Source organism: Aotus nancymaae, unplaced genomic scaffold, assembly GCF_030222135.1.
Source record: "Aotus nancymaae isolate 86718 unplaced genomic scaffold, 86718_ANA_hifiasm-v0.15.2.pri h1tg000040l, whole genome shotgun sequence".
In the NCBI taxonomy this organism is placed as follows: domain Eukaryota; kingdom Metazoa; phylum Chordata; class Mammalia; order Primates; family Aotidae; genus Aotus; species Aotus nancymaae.
This window is the reverse complement of record NW_026988454.1, coordinates 2207640-2222371: the sequence shown is the minus strand read 5'-3', so window position 1 is coordinate 2222371 and position 14732 is coordinate 2207640. Positions and strand designations below refer to the sequence as shown.

At 43.2% G+C, this 14732-nt stretch overlaps 1 pseudogene; it reads left to right on the top strand.

The window, feature by feature from the left end:
- Positions 1-4893: 4893 nt before the first annotated feature.
- On the top strand, positions 4894-5879 carry LOC105717919 (glyceraldehyde-3-phosphate dehydrogenase-like; annotated as a pseudogene).
- The last annotated feature ends 8853 nt before the right edge of the window (positions 5880-14732 follow it).

The window sequence follows — 14732 nt, the reverse complement described above, 5'->3', positions numbered from 1 at the left end:
GCGCAAACGCTTCTTAGGGCATTAATTTGAATGATATTTATTAGGCTCACGGAGTGCAGAGTAGTCAGCCAGGCCCCCCCGTTATCATCTCAAACCTGATGAATGCACCTTCTGTTTCTAATTCCTTCTGCTCCCTCTTGAGCTCTAGAAATTCTGACTCACTTAAACCTTTTCACAGAAACAACTCCACAGATTCCAGCAGCTCCTCCTCCAAATCGTGTCTGCACATTATCACGTAGCTCTGTCAGAAAATGTCTGTCAGCAAAAGTTTATACACAGCCATATTTGCCATATTTTCCCATTAATTTTCTTTCTTTCTCTCTCTTTTTTTTTTTTTTGAGATGGAGTTGCTCTATCAGCCAGGCTGGAGTGTAGTGAGCAATCTCGCCTCATAGCAGCCTCCACCTCCTGGGCTCAAGTGGTTCTCATCTCAGCCTCCTGAGTAACTGAGATTACAGGTGCCCGCCACCACACCTGGCTAATTTTTGTGTTTTTAGTAGAGTTGGGGTTTCACCATGTTGGGCAGGCTGGTCTCAAATTCCTGACCTCAAATGATCCACCCACCTCAACCTCCCAAAGTGATGGGATTACAAGCATGAGCCACTGTGCCGGCCTAATTTCCATTTTCATTTCAAATATGCACTTGTATAGAAAGAAAAATTACATGAAGATACAGTAAAAATCACATTTACAATCATAAAATTTACCTCAGTACATTTGATATTTTAAAATTTACATTTCTTGTCTATGAATGGAAACCATAGGTTGGATGTTTGTATGGCTGGGTGTATCCATAAGGTGAGCACACTAATTGACAGAACAATACTGCCTGGAAGGTGGTCTCTAGTGGAATGCCACTGAGTTGCCAACACAGTCTTAGAAACGATGCTTGAAAGATAATGGTCTGCTCATCACATTCATTCAAGAGAGAAAACTCTGATAGTAAAAGCGTAGGATGAATTAAAAACAAACCGACAACAACTAAAAGCTCAAGCCCTGGCAGTCTCATGGTCTAAGCAGAAATGATGGTCTAAAAGAATACAACTTAATCAGTATGACATTGAGTTGAGCATTCCCATTAAAATACCAGAATACCCCTACTTAACAGCACTTCATAACTGAAGGATTTTGTAATTTAGAGACTTTGAAATTTCTCAGGAATTTCTAGCATAATCCACTGAGCAAAAACCCAAGTCTGCTCTTGGACCACATTCAGAGAAGTTCAAGAAGCAAGGGAGATGTTAATCCCAATGTATTCACCCGGAACTGTGGTAGGGTCTGTTGGCTCACTGTGGGAGGGCATTGGCCAACTCATATAGGTCCAGGTGTGATAAAACAGGATGAGGAAAGATGAAAGAAAATGATGACGTTCAGTTTAATGCTGTCTTCAAATAATTAAAGATTTTAATGTAGTAAAAGGAATAGACTTTTATCTCCAATATCAGCGCAGCCTGGTGCTGGACTCGCCACACTGTCTTCCACAATGGTTGAAATAATTTACATTCCTGCCAACAGTGTAAAAGTGTTCCTATTTCTCCACAGCCTCCCCAGCATCTGTTGTTTCTTGACTTTTTAATAATCACCATTCTGATTGGTGTGAGATGGTATTGCATTTGTGGTTTTGATTTGCATTTCTCTAATGATCAGTGATGTTGAACTTTTTTTTTATATGTTTGTTGTCTTCTTTTGAGAAGTGTGTGTTCATGTCCTTTGCCCAGTTTTTAATGGTGTTGTTTGTTTTTTTTTCTTATAAATTTGTTTAAGCTTCTTGGAGATTCTGGATATTAGACTTTTGTCAGATGGATAGATTACAAACATTTTCTCCCATTCTGTAGGTTGTCTGTTCACTCTGATGATAGTTTCTTTTGTTGTGCAGAAGCTCTTTAGTTTAATTAGATCCCAATTGTCAATTTCCACTTTTGTTGTAACTGCTTTTGATGTTTTCACCATCAGATCTTTGTCCGTCCCTATATCCTGAGTGGTATTGCCTAGATTTTCTTCTAGGGTTTGTATAGGTTTGGGTTTAACATTTAAGTCTTTAATCCATCTTGAGTTAATTTTTGTATAAGGCGTAAGGAAGGGGTCTAGTTTCAATTTTCTGCATATGGCTAGCCAGTTCTCCCAGCACTATTTATTAAATAGAGAATCGTTTCCCTTTCCCATTGCTTGTTTTTGTCAGGTTTGTCAAAGTGTGCTAGCTGGTTCTTTTGCCCATTAGTTGATACAGTTTCTTCATTGTGTCGATGCTCTTTACCATTTGGTACATTTTTGGAGTGGCTGGTACTGGTTGTTCCTTTCTATGTTTACTGTTTCTTTCAGGAGCTCTTGTAAGGCAGGGCTGGTGGTGATGAAATCTCTGCGCAATTGCTTGTTTGTATTTTATTTCTCCTTCGCTTATGGAGCTTAGTTTGGCTGGATATGAAATTCTAGGTTGAAAGTTCTTTTCTTTAAGGAATTGAATATTGGTCCCCACTCTCTTCTGGCTTGTAGGGTTTCTGCTTGAGAGATCTGCTGTGAGTCTGATGGGCTTCCCTTTGTGGGTAACCCGACCTTTCTCTCTGGCTGCCCTTAGCATTTTTTCCTTCATTTCAACCCTGGTGAATCTGAGGATTATATGCCTTGGGGTTGCTCTTCTTGAGGAATATCTTTGTGGTGTTCTCTGATTTCCCAGACTTGAATGTTGCCCTGCCTTGCTAGGTTGGGGAAGTTCTCCTGGATAATATCCTGAAGAGTGTTTTCCAGCTTGGATTCATTTTCTCTGTCACATTCAGGTACACCTATCAAACGTAGATTAGGTCTTTTCACATAGTCCCATATTTCTTGGAGGCTTTGTTCATTCCTTTTTACACTTTTTTCTCTAATCTTGACTTCTCATTTTATTTCACTGAGTTGATCTTCAATCTCTGATATCCTTTCTTCTGCTTGGTCGATTCGGCTATTGAAACTTGTGTATGCTTCATGAAGTTCTTGTGTTGTGTTTTTCAGCTCCGTCAATTCATTTATATTATTCTCTAAGCTTTTTATTCTCATTAGCATTTCATCAAACCTTTTTTCAAGGTTCTTAGTTTCTTTGCATTGCATTAGAACATGTTCTTTTAGCTTAGAGAAGTTTGTTATTACCCACATTCTGAAGCCTGTTTCTGTCAATTCATCAGACTCATTCTCCATCCAGCCTTGTTCCCTTGCTGGTGAGGAGTTGTGATCCCTTGGAGGAGAAGAGGTTTTCTGGTTTTGGATGTTTTCATCCTTTTTGCACTGGTTTCTTCCCATCTTTGTGGATTTATATACCTGTGGTCTTTGTAGTTGGTGACTTTCAGATGGGGTCTCTGAGTGGACGTCCTTTTTGTTGATGATGAAGTTATTTCTTTCTGTTTTTTAGTTTTCCTTCTAACAGTCAGGCCCCTCTGCTGTAGGACTGCTGGAGGTCCACTCCAGACCCTGCTTGCCTGGGAATCACCTGTGGCAGCTGCAGAACAGTAAGGGTTGCTGCCAGTTTCTTCTTCTGTTATCTTTGTCCCAGAAGGATACCCACCAGATGTCAACCTGAGCTGTCTTTATGAGGTGTCTCTTTGGATATATGGGGGTCGGGGAGCTGCTTGAGGAGACAGTCTGTCCCTTATAGGAGCTCAAGTGCTGAGCTGTGAGCTCCATTGTTCCATTCAGAGCTGCTGGGCAGGTACATTTAAGTCTGCTGCAGTGGAACTCATAACTGCCTTTTTTCACCTAGTGCTCTGTCCTGGGAAGGTGGGGCTTTATTTATAAGTTCCTGACATGCTGCTCCCTTTTTTCAGAGGTGCCCTGCCCACTGAGGAGGTAGCCTAGTCACAGTCTGCCAGCAGAGGCATTGCCGAGCTGCTGTGGGCTCTGCCCAGCTGCTGTGCGAACCTCCTTGCGGTTTTGTTAATAGAGGTATAGGGAGAACTACCTCGGTAATGGCGGTCTGCCTCAGTAATGGTGGACTGTCTCTGTAATGGTGGACTGTCTCGGTAATGGTGGATTGCCTCGGTAATGGCAGACTGCCTCAGTAATGGCAAACTGCCTCAATAATGGCGGACTGCCTCAGTAGTGGTGGACTGCCTTGGTAATGGCAGATGCCCTTCCCCTCACAGAGCTGGAACATCCTGGATCCAGCTGAGCTTGCGGTGAAACTCTCAATCCAGAGCATTTCAGATTGCTGGTCTTTGTGGGGGTGAGACTCGCCAAGCCAGATCACCTGGCTCCCTGTTTCAGCCCCCTTTTTTTCAGTTGAATGGGCCACTCTGTCTCCCAGGAATTCCAGGTGTCAGTTGAAACGGCTGCCCAGATTTGTGTGAGTTTTTGTGCGGAGATCTACTGCACCAGCTGAAACAGCTGTGCTGGAGACTGGTGGCACTTTTCCACCCGGGAATCTCCTGGTCTGTGGGCAGTAAAAACTCATTTGGAAATGCGGTGATCACTCACCCTCTGCGTTCTCACTGGGAACTGAACTCCAGAGCTGTTCCTATTCGGCCATCTTGGATCTTCAATTCTTTCAAATCTTAACACTGTAATATGTCTTCATAAACTGGTAGGGCACGTCTCATCTATTTGTGCTTCTATTTCATATTTTACTTACTTTTATGTGGACCTTTAAACTTTCATGTAAATATTATGGTGACATATTTTCCTTTCTCAAAAAAAATTCAACTGGAATTTTTGTTGAAACTGTCTTGAATTCATACTTTGATTTGGGGAAAGCCAGCATGTTTATAATACAAACATGTCCCATCCAAGATTGTGGGTTATCTCTCCATTGAACTTTCTGTGTCACTCACTAAAATCAGTTTTTTCAGCTCTTAGCTCCTCCCATTTGACAGACAGCTGCATCTTCTCTCACATTGCCAGCCACATTCCTGAGACACCATGGTGAAGGTAAAGGTCGGAGTCAATGGATTTGGTTGTATTCGGCACCTGGTCACCAGGGCTACTTTTAACTCTGGTAAAGTAAATGTTGTCACCATCAGTGACCCCTGTATTGACCTCAACTACATGATCTACATGTTTCAGTATGATTTCACCCATGGCAAATTCTGTGGCACCATCAAGGCTGAGAATGGAAAGCTTGTCATCAATGGAAATTCCATCGCCATCTTCCAGGAGTGAGATCTCTCTAAAATCGAATGGGGTGACGTTGATGCTGAGTACATCATGGAGTCCACCAGGGTCTTCACCACCATGGAGAAGGCTGGGACTCACTTGCAGAGAGGAGCTAAAAAAACCATCATCTCTGCCCCTCTGCTGATGCCCCCATATTCGTGATGGGCATGAACTATTAGAAGTATGATAACAGCCTCAAGATGGTCAGCAATGCCTCCTGCACCCCCAACTGCCCAGTGCCCCTGGCCAAGATCATCCATGATAAATTTGGTATCATGGGAAGACTCATGGCCACAGTCTATGCCACCCGGAAGACTGTGGATTACCCTTCTGGGAAACTGTGGTGTGACAGCAGCAGGGCTCTCCAGAACATCATCCCTGCCTCTACTGGTGCTGCCAAGGCTGTGGGCAAGGTCATCCCTGAGCTGAACAGGAAGCTCACTGGCATGACCTGCTGTGTCCCCACCGCCAACATGTCAGTCATGAACCTGACCTGCTGTCTAGAAAAACCTGCCAAATATGATGACATCAAGAAGGTGGTGAAGCAGGCATCAGAGGGGTCCCTCAAGAGCATCCTGGGCTACATCGAGCACCAGATTGTCTTCGCCGACTTCAACAGTGACACCCGCTCTTCCACCTTCAATGCTTGGGGCAGCATTGCCCTCAACAACCACTTTGTCAAGCTCATTTCCTGGTATGATAATGAATTTGGCTACAGCAACAGGCTGGTGGACCTCATGGCCTACAAGGGCTCCAAGGAGTAAGACCACTGGACCACCAGGTCCAGCGAGAGCATGAGAGGAAGAGAGACGCCTTCATTGCTGGAAAGTCCCTGCCACACTCAGGCCCCCACCACACTGAGAATCTCCCCTCCTCACAGTTTCCATGCAGACTCCCTGAAGAGGGAAGGACCTAGGGAGCCCCACCTTGTCTTGTACCATCAATAAAGTCCCGTGTGCTCAGCCAAAAAAATAAATAAGTAAAATTTTTATCTACAAAGTTTCTATGGATTAATGAGCAATTCTTAAAAACTCTAGTTTTGACTGAAATTTGGAATAATATTTTATTGTATTTCCTAGTTTATATTGTCAGTGTAAAAGATATTAAGATTTCTTAAGTTGTTCTTATTTAAACATTTTGTTGAATTTTCTTACTAGTTCTAATAGTTGGAAGTTTTTCTGGACGGATGATTATATTATCTGCAAATAATACCAGTTTTATGTCCTTTCAGGTCTTACACCTCCTGCTTATTCTTTATTCCTTATAGGATTGGCCACGAGCTTGCATAAAGATGTTAATTGATAGGAGTGATGATAGGCATCTTTACATCGTTTACAGTTTCAGAGAAAATATTAAAATGTCCCTAATCTGTATAATGTTTAACATAACTTTTAGAGTAGACACCTTTAACAAGTTGAAGAAATTCCTTTATATTTCCAGTTAACAAGTTTTATTGTACATATGTGTTGAATTGATCAAGAACTTTTTCTGCATCAATTCAGATAATCCTGCATTTATACTTTACTCTTGGTTGACGTAATAAATTCTGTTGATATATCTATAATTGAATATCATCTTGCGTTCATGAGTAAGTCTTATTTAATTACTGTGTCTTTTTATCATACTGTTGGATTTTCTTAGCTATATCTTATTTAAGATATTTACATTTATGTTTGAAATGAACCATGACTATAAATGTTGGGGTGGATTGGCCTTATCTAACTATAGAATGAAAATTGGGACCAGGTGTGGTGACTCATGCCTGTAATCTTAGTACTTTTGGAGCCAGAAGCAGGTGAATTGCTTGAGTCCAGGAGTTTGAGACCAGCCTGGGTAACACAGTGAGACCCTACCTCTACAAAAAATAAAAAAATTAGCCAGGCATGGTGGTGTGTGCCTGTTGTCCCAGCTACTCAGGAGGCTGAGAGATCGGAGGATCACTTGAGCTTGGAAGGTAGAGGCTGCAGTGACCTCTGATCATACCACTGCACTCCAGCCTAGGTGACAGAGTGAGATCCTGTCTCATAAAAGAGTTCAGTTTTTGGTCTTTTTAAAATATTTGGACGGAAATAACTTATATAAAACAGGAATTATTTCTTAAAAGTTTAGTAGAACGTATTAATAAAACCATCTGAGCTTTAGAGCCTTAGTGAGGAGAAAGATACTTTTAGTGTTATATTTATATGTATGTACTGGGTGCCAATTAAAAATATGGTTAAAACCATTTCAAAGACCGTGGTTAAGGGGGTGAATAAAGCACTTAGTTTTGGCATAACTTGTTTTTAGGGTGTGATTTCTCTTCCACCGCTCACTTCCCACCCTCTGCTTCTTATTCCGTGAAGGAGTCACACTGCCTGGCACTTAGTAGATGCTTTTTGGTTGAACTGATCACATTTAGGTACCTAGGCCCAGAAGCCTAAGGGAGACCTATCTGCTTCCTCTCACTCTAAATAGGCACCAATTATTCTATCCAATATAAATTGTCCTTTAGCACCTTAAACTTCAAGTATTAGAAATAAACTATGGTAACAATATTAGTGAGTCCACAATGGCCATGGCCCATGGGAAATTTTTCAGCCAATTCTGCCTATCCCACCTTGGCCAGAGGATGGAATTTTGGGCCCCCATGTCTTCACAAGCTGCCCAAGTGCCAGCCTCTGCCCAAGGGTCTTACTTATAAGTGCTCCATCTAAGGAGGACAAGGACTCTCAGGTGATGTGGGGTTGGGCCACCCACACCAAGGCCACTGAACCACTCGCTGGTCGTTGGGAACAGAAATCCTGTAGTCAGGAACACAGCTCCCTCTTTCTCTCTGTGGCTCATTTCTCAGCGCTGTGTCTGTTGTTGTTGTTTTTGTTTGTTTTTGTAGATTGGGATTTTTTTCCCCCCTACACATCAGAATGACTTAATCTTTGAAGCAAAAATCAGCTCAGCCGCCAGACTTCTGAGTCTTCGTGATTCACATTTGGGTTAAAGAGTCTTTGGGACTTCGTTTTCAGTTTGATGTCAGCTAGAGGTTCTTATCAGGTACCAACAAAAGATAAAAGAGGAAGAAGACAATAGAAAACAGAGAGGCTAATACTCAAGAGATGTAGCCCTGCCACACATCCACACTCACGTGTACCCACGTATTCCGGGATTATCCTCCTGTTAAATCAATGGACAACCAAATGCTCTGCCTATGGGATAGTCTTACTCTGTCTGTGAAATAACACTTCTCTGCCTACGGTGTAGCCCTGCTCTGCCTACGGGATAGCCCTGCTCTGCCTATGGCGTAGACCTGCTCTGGCTACGGGATAGCCCTGCTCTGTCTACGGGGTAGCCCTGCTCTGTCTATGGGGTAGCACTGCTCTGCCTATGGGGTAGCCCTGCTCTGTCTATGGGGTAGCACTGCTCTGCCTATGGGGTAGCACTGCTCTGTCTATGGGGTAGGCCTGCTCTGTGGAACAGCCATTTTGCTATACACTGTTGCTCTGATAAACTTTCTTTCACTGCCATCTTGCTCTTAAATTCTTTTCTGAGTGAAGCCAAGCACTCTCAGGCTAAGCCACAGTTTCGGCGTCCACCTGTCTTGCATCAGTACTATTGGGCTTGCCACTTGTACCCATGGACATGGAGCGGGACTCCCCTGAGACCACAACATGCAACATCTATCTGCCTTGGAGTCTGACAGCTAATGAATACATGTGGGGCAGAATTGAGTCTTAGCTTTTTAAGTTATAACAGTGTGCTTGGTGGCAAGTTGTAGAGGAAACTCATCTCCAGCTACTGGTGATTGACAGTGTTACTAACAGAACCTGAAAGCTGTTTGCTAACCCATGCTTCCTACCACCCAATCCGGAACCCTTGCAAAACCAACCAAACCAAGGATTGGTGCCTGGAACCAAAGGCAGACCTCTACACGGGGGTCTAGGGCCGAATTACCCAAAGTGGCCCCCACTGAAATCTTTCCCTGGGAATATAAGTAGGAGATGTACAAAGGCAGTGGCCAGGGGCAGACATAACGCAGGGAGAGGGCAAGTAGCGGAGCTCATGAGGCAGAGCAAAGAGAAAGCGTTAGAGGGGAGCAGGAGGCACAGGAGCAGAAACACGTCAAGGCACAATGGTGACAAAGCCAGTGGAGGAAGAAACCTGGGCCCTAGAGCCGCTGGGGAATAAACCAGACAACAGTGGTCCCACTGGATCCCAAGGGCTGCTGAGGACTGTGGGTGAGTAGCCAGCAGAACAGAATGTCTGAGGTCCAGACAGTATGGTCATGGTGGCTGCCCCACTGCCTGACTTCTGGCCCATAGGTCAAAAACATTAAGAAATACTGGTGAAGAGGATCGATCCAAGATGGCCACTTAAGAGGAAGTCGGGATTGCAGCTCCGAGAGAAGGCGCAGAGGGTGAGTGGACGCCGCATTTCCAGACGGACTTTTACTGCCCACAGACCAGGAGATTCACAGGAGGAAAAGCCCCACGGGTCTCCAGCGCTGCTGGTTTGAGCGGAGTGGCCGCTCAGCCTACGCCCTGGAGCGGGGGGCAGTGGCTTCTTGCGCAGAGCGAGAGAGACAGAGTTCCCTCTGAGCCAGAAAGGGGAGCTGAAGCAGGGAGCCAAGCCAGGAGACCCCCGGGCAAGGGAGTGCCACGAATCTCAGAGCCGCTGCTTCGGCTGATGCAGCGGCACACAGGGCAGCGGATTTTAATTGCGCGGAGAAGCTCCCCGCATTCCCAGCGCCGCTGGTTGGACCGGAGCAGCCGCTCGGCCTGCACGGGGGGCGGGGAGCAGCGGCTCCTTGAACAAAGTGAACGAGACTGTGTCCCCTCTGGGCCAGCAAGGGGAACTGTGGCAAGGAGGCAAGCCAAGAGATTACAGGACAAAGAGGGCCCCTCTGGAAACACGGCTGAACCCGGGACGGTCCAGCTCTGTGGGGGAGGGGCGTCCTCCAACGGGAAACACCCTGCAGTTCCCGGGGCAATTTTCCGTAACCAAGACAACCCGCCACTACAGAGACTCCGTCACTACAGGGGCGGGCCAGCATAGCGGAAGCAGTTCTAACTACACCCACAGGACTGCAGGGAAGCTCACAGGGAAGCTGGGCGGAGCCCACAGCAGCTCAGCGAAGCCTCTGCAGGCTGAGTGTGACTAGACTGCCACCTTGTGGGCAGGGAAAACGGTAGCAACACAGCTGAAAAACATAAAGTGCTAAACCCCTGGGCCAGAACACCTGGGGAGAAGAAAAGGGGGTTTATGAGTTCAGCTGCTGCAGACTTAAAATTACCAAAATCAGAAAGACAGCAACTACAAAGTCAATAGACGGATAAATCCACAAAGATGGGAAGAAACCAGCGCAAAAAGGATGAAAACACCCAAAACCAGAACACCTCTCCCCCTACAAGGCAGCATAACTCCTCACCAGCACGGGAACAAGATTGGACGGAGAATGAGTGTGATGAAATGACAGAATCAGCTTTCAGAAAATGGATAATAAGAAACTTCTGTGAGCTAAAAGAACATGTTCTAACCCAATGCAAAGAAACTAAGAACCTTGAAAAAAGACTTGATGAAATGCTAACGAGAATGGACAACTTAGAGAGGAATATGAATGAATTGATGGAGCTGAAAAACACAACACGAGAACTTCGCGAAGCATGTACAAGTTTCAACAGCAGAATTGACCAAGCAGAAGAAAGGATATCAGAAGTTGAAGATCAACTCAATGAAATAAAACGAGAAGAGAAGATTAGAGAAAACAAGGTAAAAAGGAATGAACAGAGTCAACAAGAAATATGGGACTACGTGAAAAGACCTAATCTACGTTTGATAGGTGTACCTGAATGTGACGAAGAGAATGCATCCAAGCTGGAAAATACTCTTCAGGATATTATCCAGGAAAACTTCCCCAACCTAGCAAGGCAGGCCAATATTCAAGTCCAGGAAATACAGAGAACACCACAAAGATATTCCTCTAGAAGAGCAACCCCAAGGCACATAATCATCAGATTCACCAGGGTTGAAATGAAGGAGAAAATACTAAGGGCAGCCAGAGAGAAAGGTCGGGTTACCCACAAAGGGAAACCCATCAGACTCACAGCAGATCTCTCAGCAGAAACCCTACAGGCCAGAAGAGAGTGGGGGCCGATATTCAACATCCTTAAAGAAAAGAACTTTCAACCCAGAATTTCATATCCAGCCAAACTAAGCTTCATAAGTGAAGGAAAAATAAAATCCTTTGTGAACAAGCAAGTACTCACAGATTTCATCACCACCAGACCAGCTTTACAAGAGCTCCTGAAGGAGACACTACACATAGAAAAAAACAACCAGCACCAGCCACTCCAAAAACACACGAAATGTTAAAGAGCAGCAACACAATGAAGAATCTCCATCAACCAATGGGCAAAACAGCCAGCTAGCATCAAAATGACAGGACCAAACTCACACATAACAATATTAACCCTAAATGTAAATGGACTAAATGCCCCAATCAAAAGACACAGACTGGCAAATTGGATAAAAAGCCAAAACCCATCAGTGTGCTGTATCCAGGAAACCCACCTCACATGCAAGGATACACAAAGGCTCAAAATAAAGGGATGGAGGAAGATTTACCAAGCAAATGGAGAGCAAAAAAAAGCAGGAGTTGCAATTCTCATCTCTGATAAAATAGACTTTAAAGCAACAAAGATCAAAAGAGACAAAGAAGGACATTACATAATGGTAAAAGGATCAATACAACAAGAAGAGCTAACGATCCTAAATATATATGCACCTAATACAGGAGCACCCAGATACATAAGGCAAGTTCTTAAAGACTTACAAAGAGACATAGACTCCCACACATTAATACTGGGAGACTTCAACACACCATTGTCAATATTAGACAGATCAACGAGACAGAAAATTAATAAGGATATCCAGGACTTGAACTCAGACCTGGAACAAGCAAACCTAATAGATATTTACAGAACTCTCCAGCCCAAATCCAGAGAATATACATTCTTCTCAGCACCACATCACACCTACTCTAAAATTGACCACATAATTGGAAGTAAATCACTCCTCAGCAAATGCAAAAGAACAGAAACCATAACAAACAGTCTCTCAGACCACAGTGCAATCAAGATAGAACTCAGAATTCAGAAGCCAACCCAGAACCGCACATCCTCATGGAAATTGAACAACTTTCTCCTGAATGTTGACTGGATAAACACTGAAATGAAGGCAGAAATAAAGATGTTCTTCGAAACCAACGAGAATGAAGACACCACATACCAGAATCTCTGGGACACATTTAAAGCAGTCTCTAGAGGAAAATATATAGCAATAAGTGCCCACATGAGAAGAAAGGAGAGAACTAAAATTGACACCCTATCATCAAAATTGAAAGAGCTAGAGGAACAAGATCAAAAAAACTCAAAACCTAGCAGAAGACAAGAAATAACTAAGATCAAAGCAGAAATGAAGGAGATAGAGACACGAAAAACCCTACAAAAAATCAATAAATCCAGGAGCTGGTTTTTTGAAAAGATCAACAAAATAGACAGACCACTAGCCAAACTAATAAAAAAGAAAAGAGAGAATAACCAAATAGATGCAATAAAAAATGATAAAGGGGATATCACCACAGATGCCACAGAAATTCAAACCATCATCAGAGATTATTACAAACAACTCTATGCACATAAATTAGAAAACCTGGAAGAAATGGATAAATTCCTGGACAGCAGTCTCCTCCCATGCCTAAACCAGGAAGAAGTCGAAACCCTGAATAGACCAATAACAAGGTCTGAAGTCGAGGCAGCAATTAAGAGCCTACCACCCAAAAAAAGCCCAGACCCAGATGGTCTCACAGCCGAATTCTACCAGACATACAAAGAGGAACTGGTACCATTCCTACTGAAACTATTCCAAATAATCCAAAAAGAGGGAATCCTTCCCAAATCATTTTATGAGACCAACATCATCCTAATACCAAAACCCGGCAGAGACTCAACAAGAAAAGAAAACTACAGGCCAATATCCATGATGAACATAGATGCAAAAATCTTCAATAAAATACTGGCAAGCCGATTACAACAGCACACCAAAAAGTTTATCCACCATGATCAAGTAGGATTCATCCCGGGGATGCAAGGCTGGTTCAATATACGCAAGTCTATAAATGTAATTCACCACATAAACAGAACCAAAGACAAAAACCACATGATTATCTCAATTGATGCAGAGAAGGCCTTCGACAAAATTCAACAGCCCTTTATGCTAAAAACCCTCAATAAACTAGGTACCGATGGAACGTATCTCAAAATAATAAAAGCTATTTATGACAAACCGACAGCCAATATCATACTGAATGGGCAAAAACTGGAAGCATTCCCTTTGAAATCTGGCACTAGACAAGGATGCCCTCTCTCACCACTCCTATTCAATATAGTACTGGAAGTTCTAGCCAGAGCAATCAGGCAAGAAAAAGAAATAAAGGGTATTCAATTAGGAAAGGAGGAAGTCAAATTGTCTCTATTTGCAGACGACATGATTGTATATCTAGAAGACCCTATCACCTCAGCCCAAAATCTCCTGAAACTGATAAGCAACTTCAGCAAAGTCTCAGGATACAAAATCAATGTGCAAAAATCACAAGCATTCCTATACACCAATAACAGACTTAAAGAGAGCCAAATCAAGAACGAACTGCCTTTCACAATTGCTACAAAGAGAATAAAATACCTAGGAATACAACTAACAAGGAACGTAAAGGACCTCTTCAAGGAGAACTACAAATCACTGCTCAACGAAATAAGAGAGGACACAAACAGATGGAGAAACATTCCATGTTCATGGTTAGGAAGAATTAATATCGTGAAAATGGCCATACTGCCCAAAGTAATTTACAGATTCAACGCTATCCCCATCAAGCTACCAATGACCTTCCTCACAGAACTGGAAAAAACCACCTTAAACTTCATATGGAACCAAAAGAGAGCCCGCATAGCCAAGTCAATTCTAAGCAAAAAGAACAAAGCAGGAGGCATCACACTACCGGACTTCAAACTATACTACAAGGCTACAGTAATCAAAACAGCATGGTACTGGTACCAAAACAGAGATATAGACCAATGGAACAGAACAGAGACGTCGGAGGTGACACAACATATCTACAACCACCTGATCTTTGACAAACCTGAAAAAAACAAGCAATGGGGAAAGGATTCCATGTTCAATAAGTGGTGTTGGGAAAACTGGCTAGCCATATGCAGAAAGCAGAAACTGGACCCCTTCCTGACACCTTACACTAAAATTGACTCCAGATGGATTAAAGACTTAAACATAAGACGTAACACCATAAAAACACTAGAAGGAAACCTAGGCAAAACCATTCAGGACATAGGCGTAGGCAAGGACTTTATGACCAAAACACCAAAAGCATTGGCAACAAAAGCCAAAATAGACAAATGGGACCTAATCAAACTCCACAGCTTTTGCACGGCAAAAGAAACAGTCAATAGAGTGAATCAGCAACCAACAGAATGGGAAAAAATTTTTGCAGCCTACCCGTCTGACAAAGGGCTGATATCCAGAATTTACAATGAACTAAAAAAGATTTACAAGAAAAAAACAAACAAGCCCATTCAAAA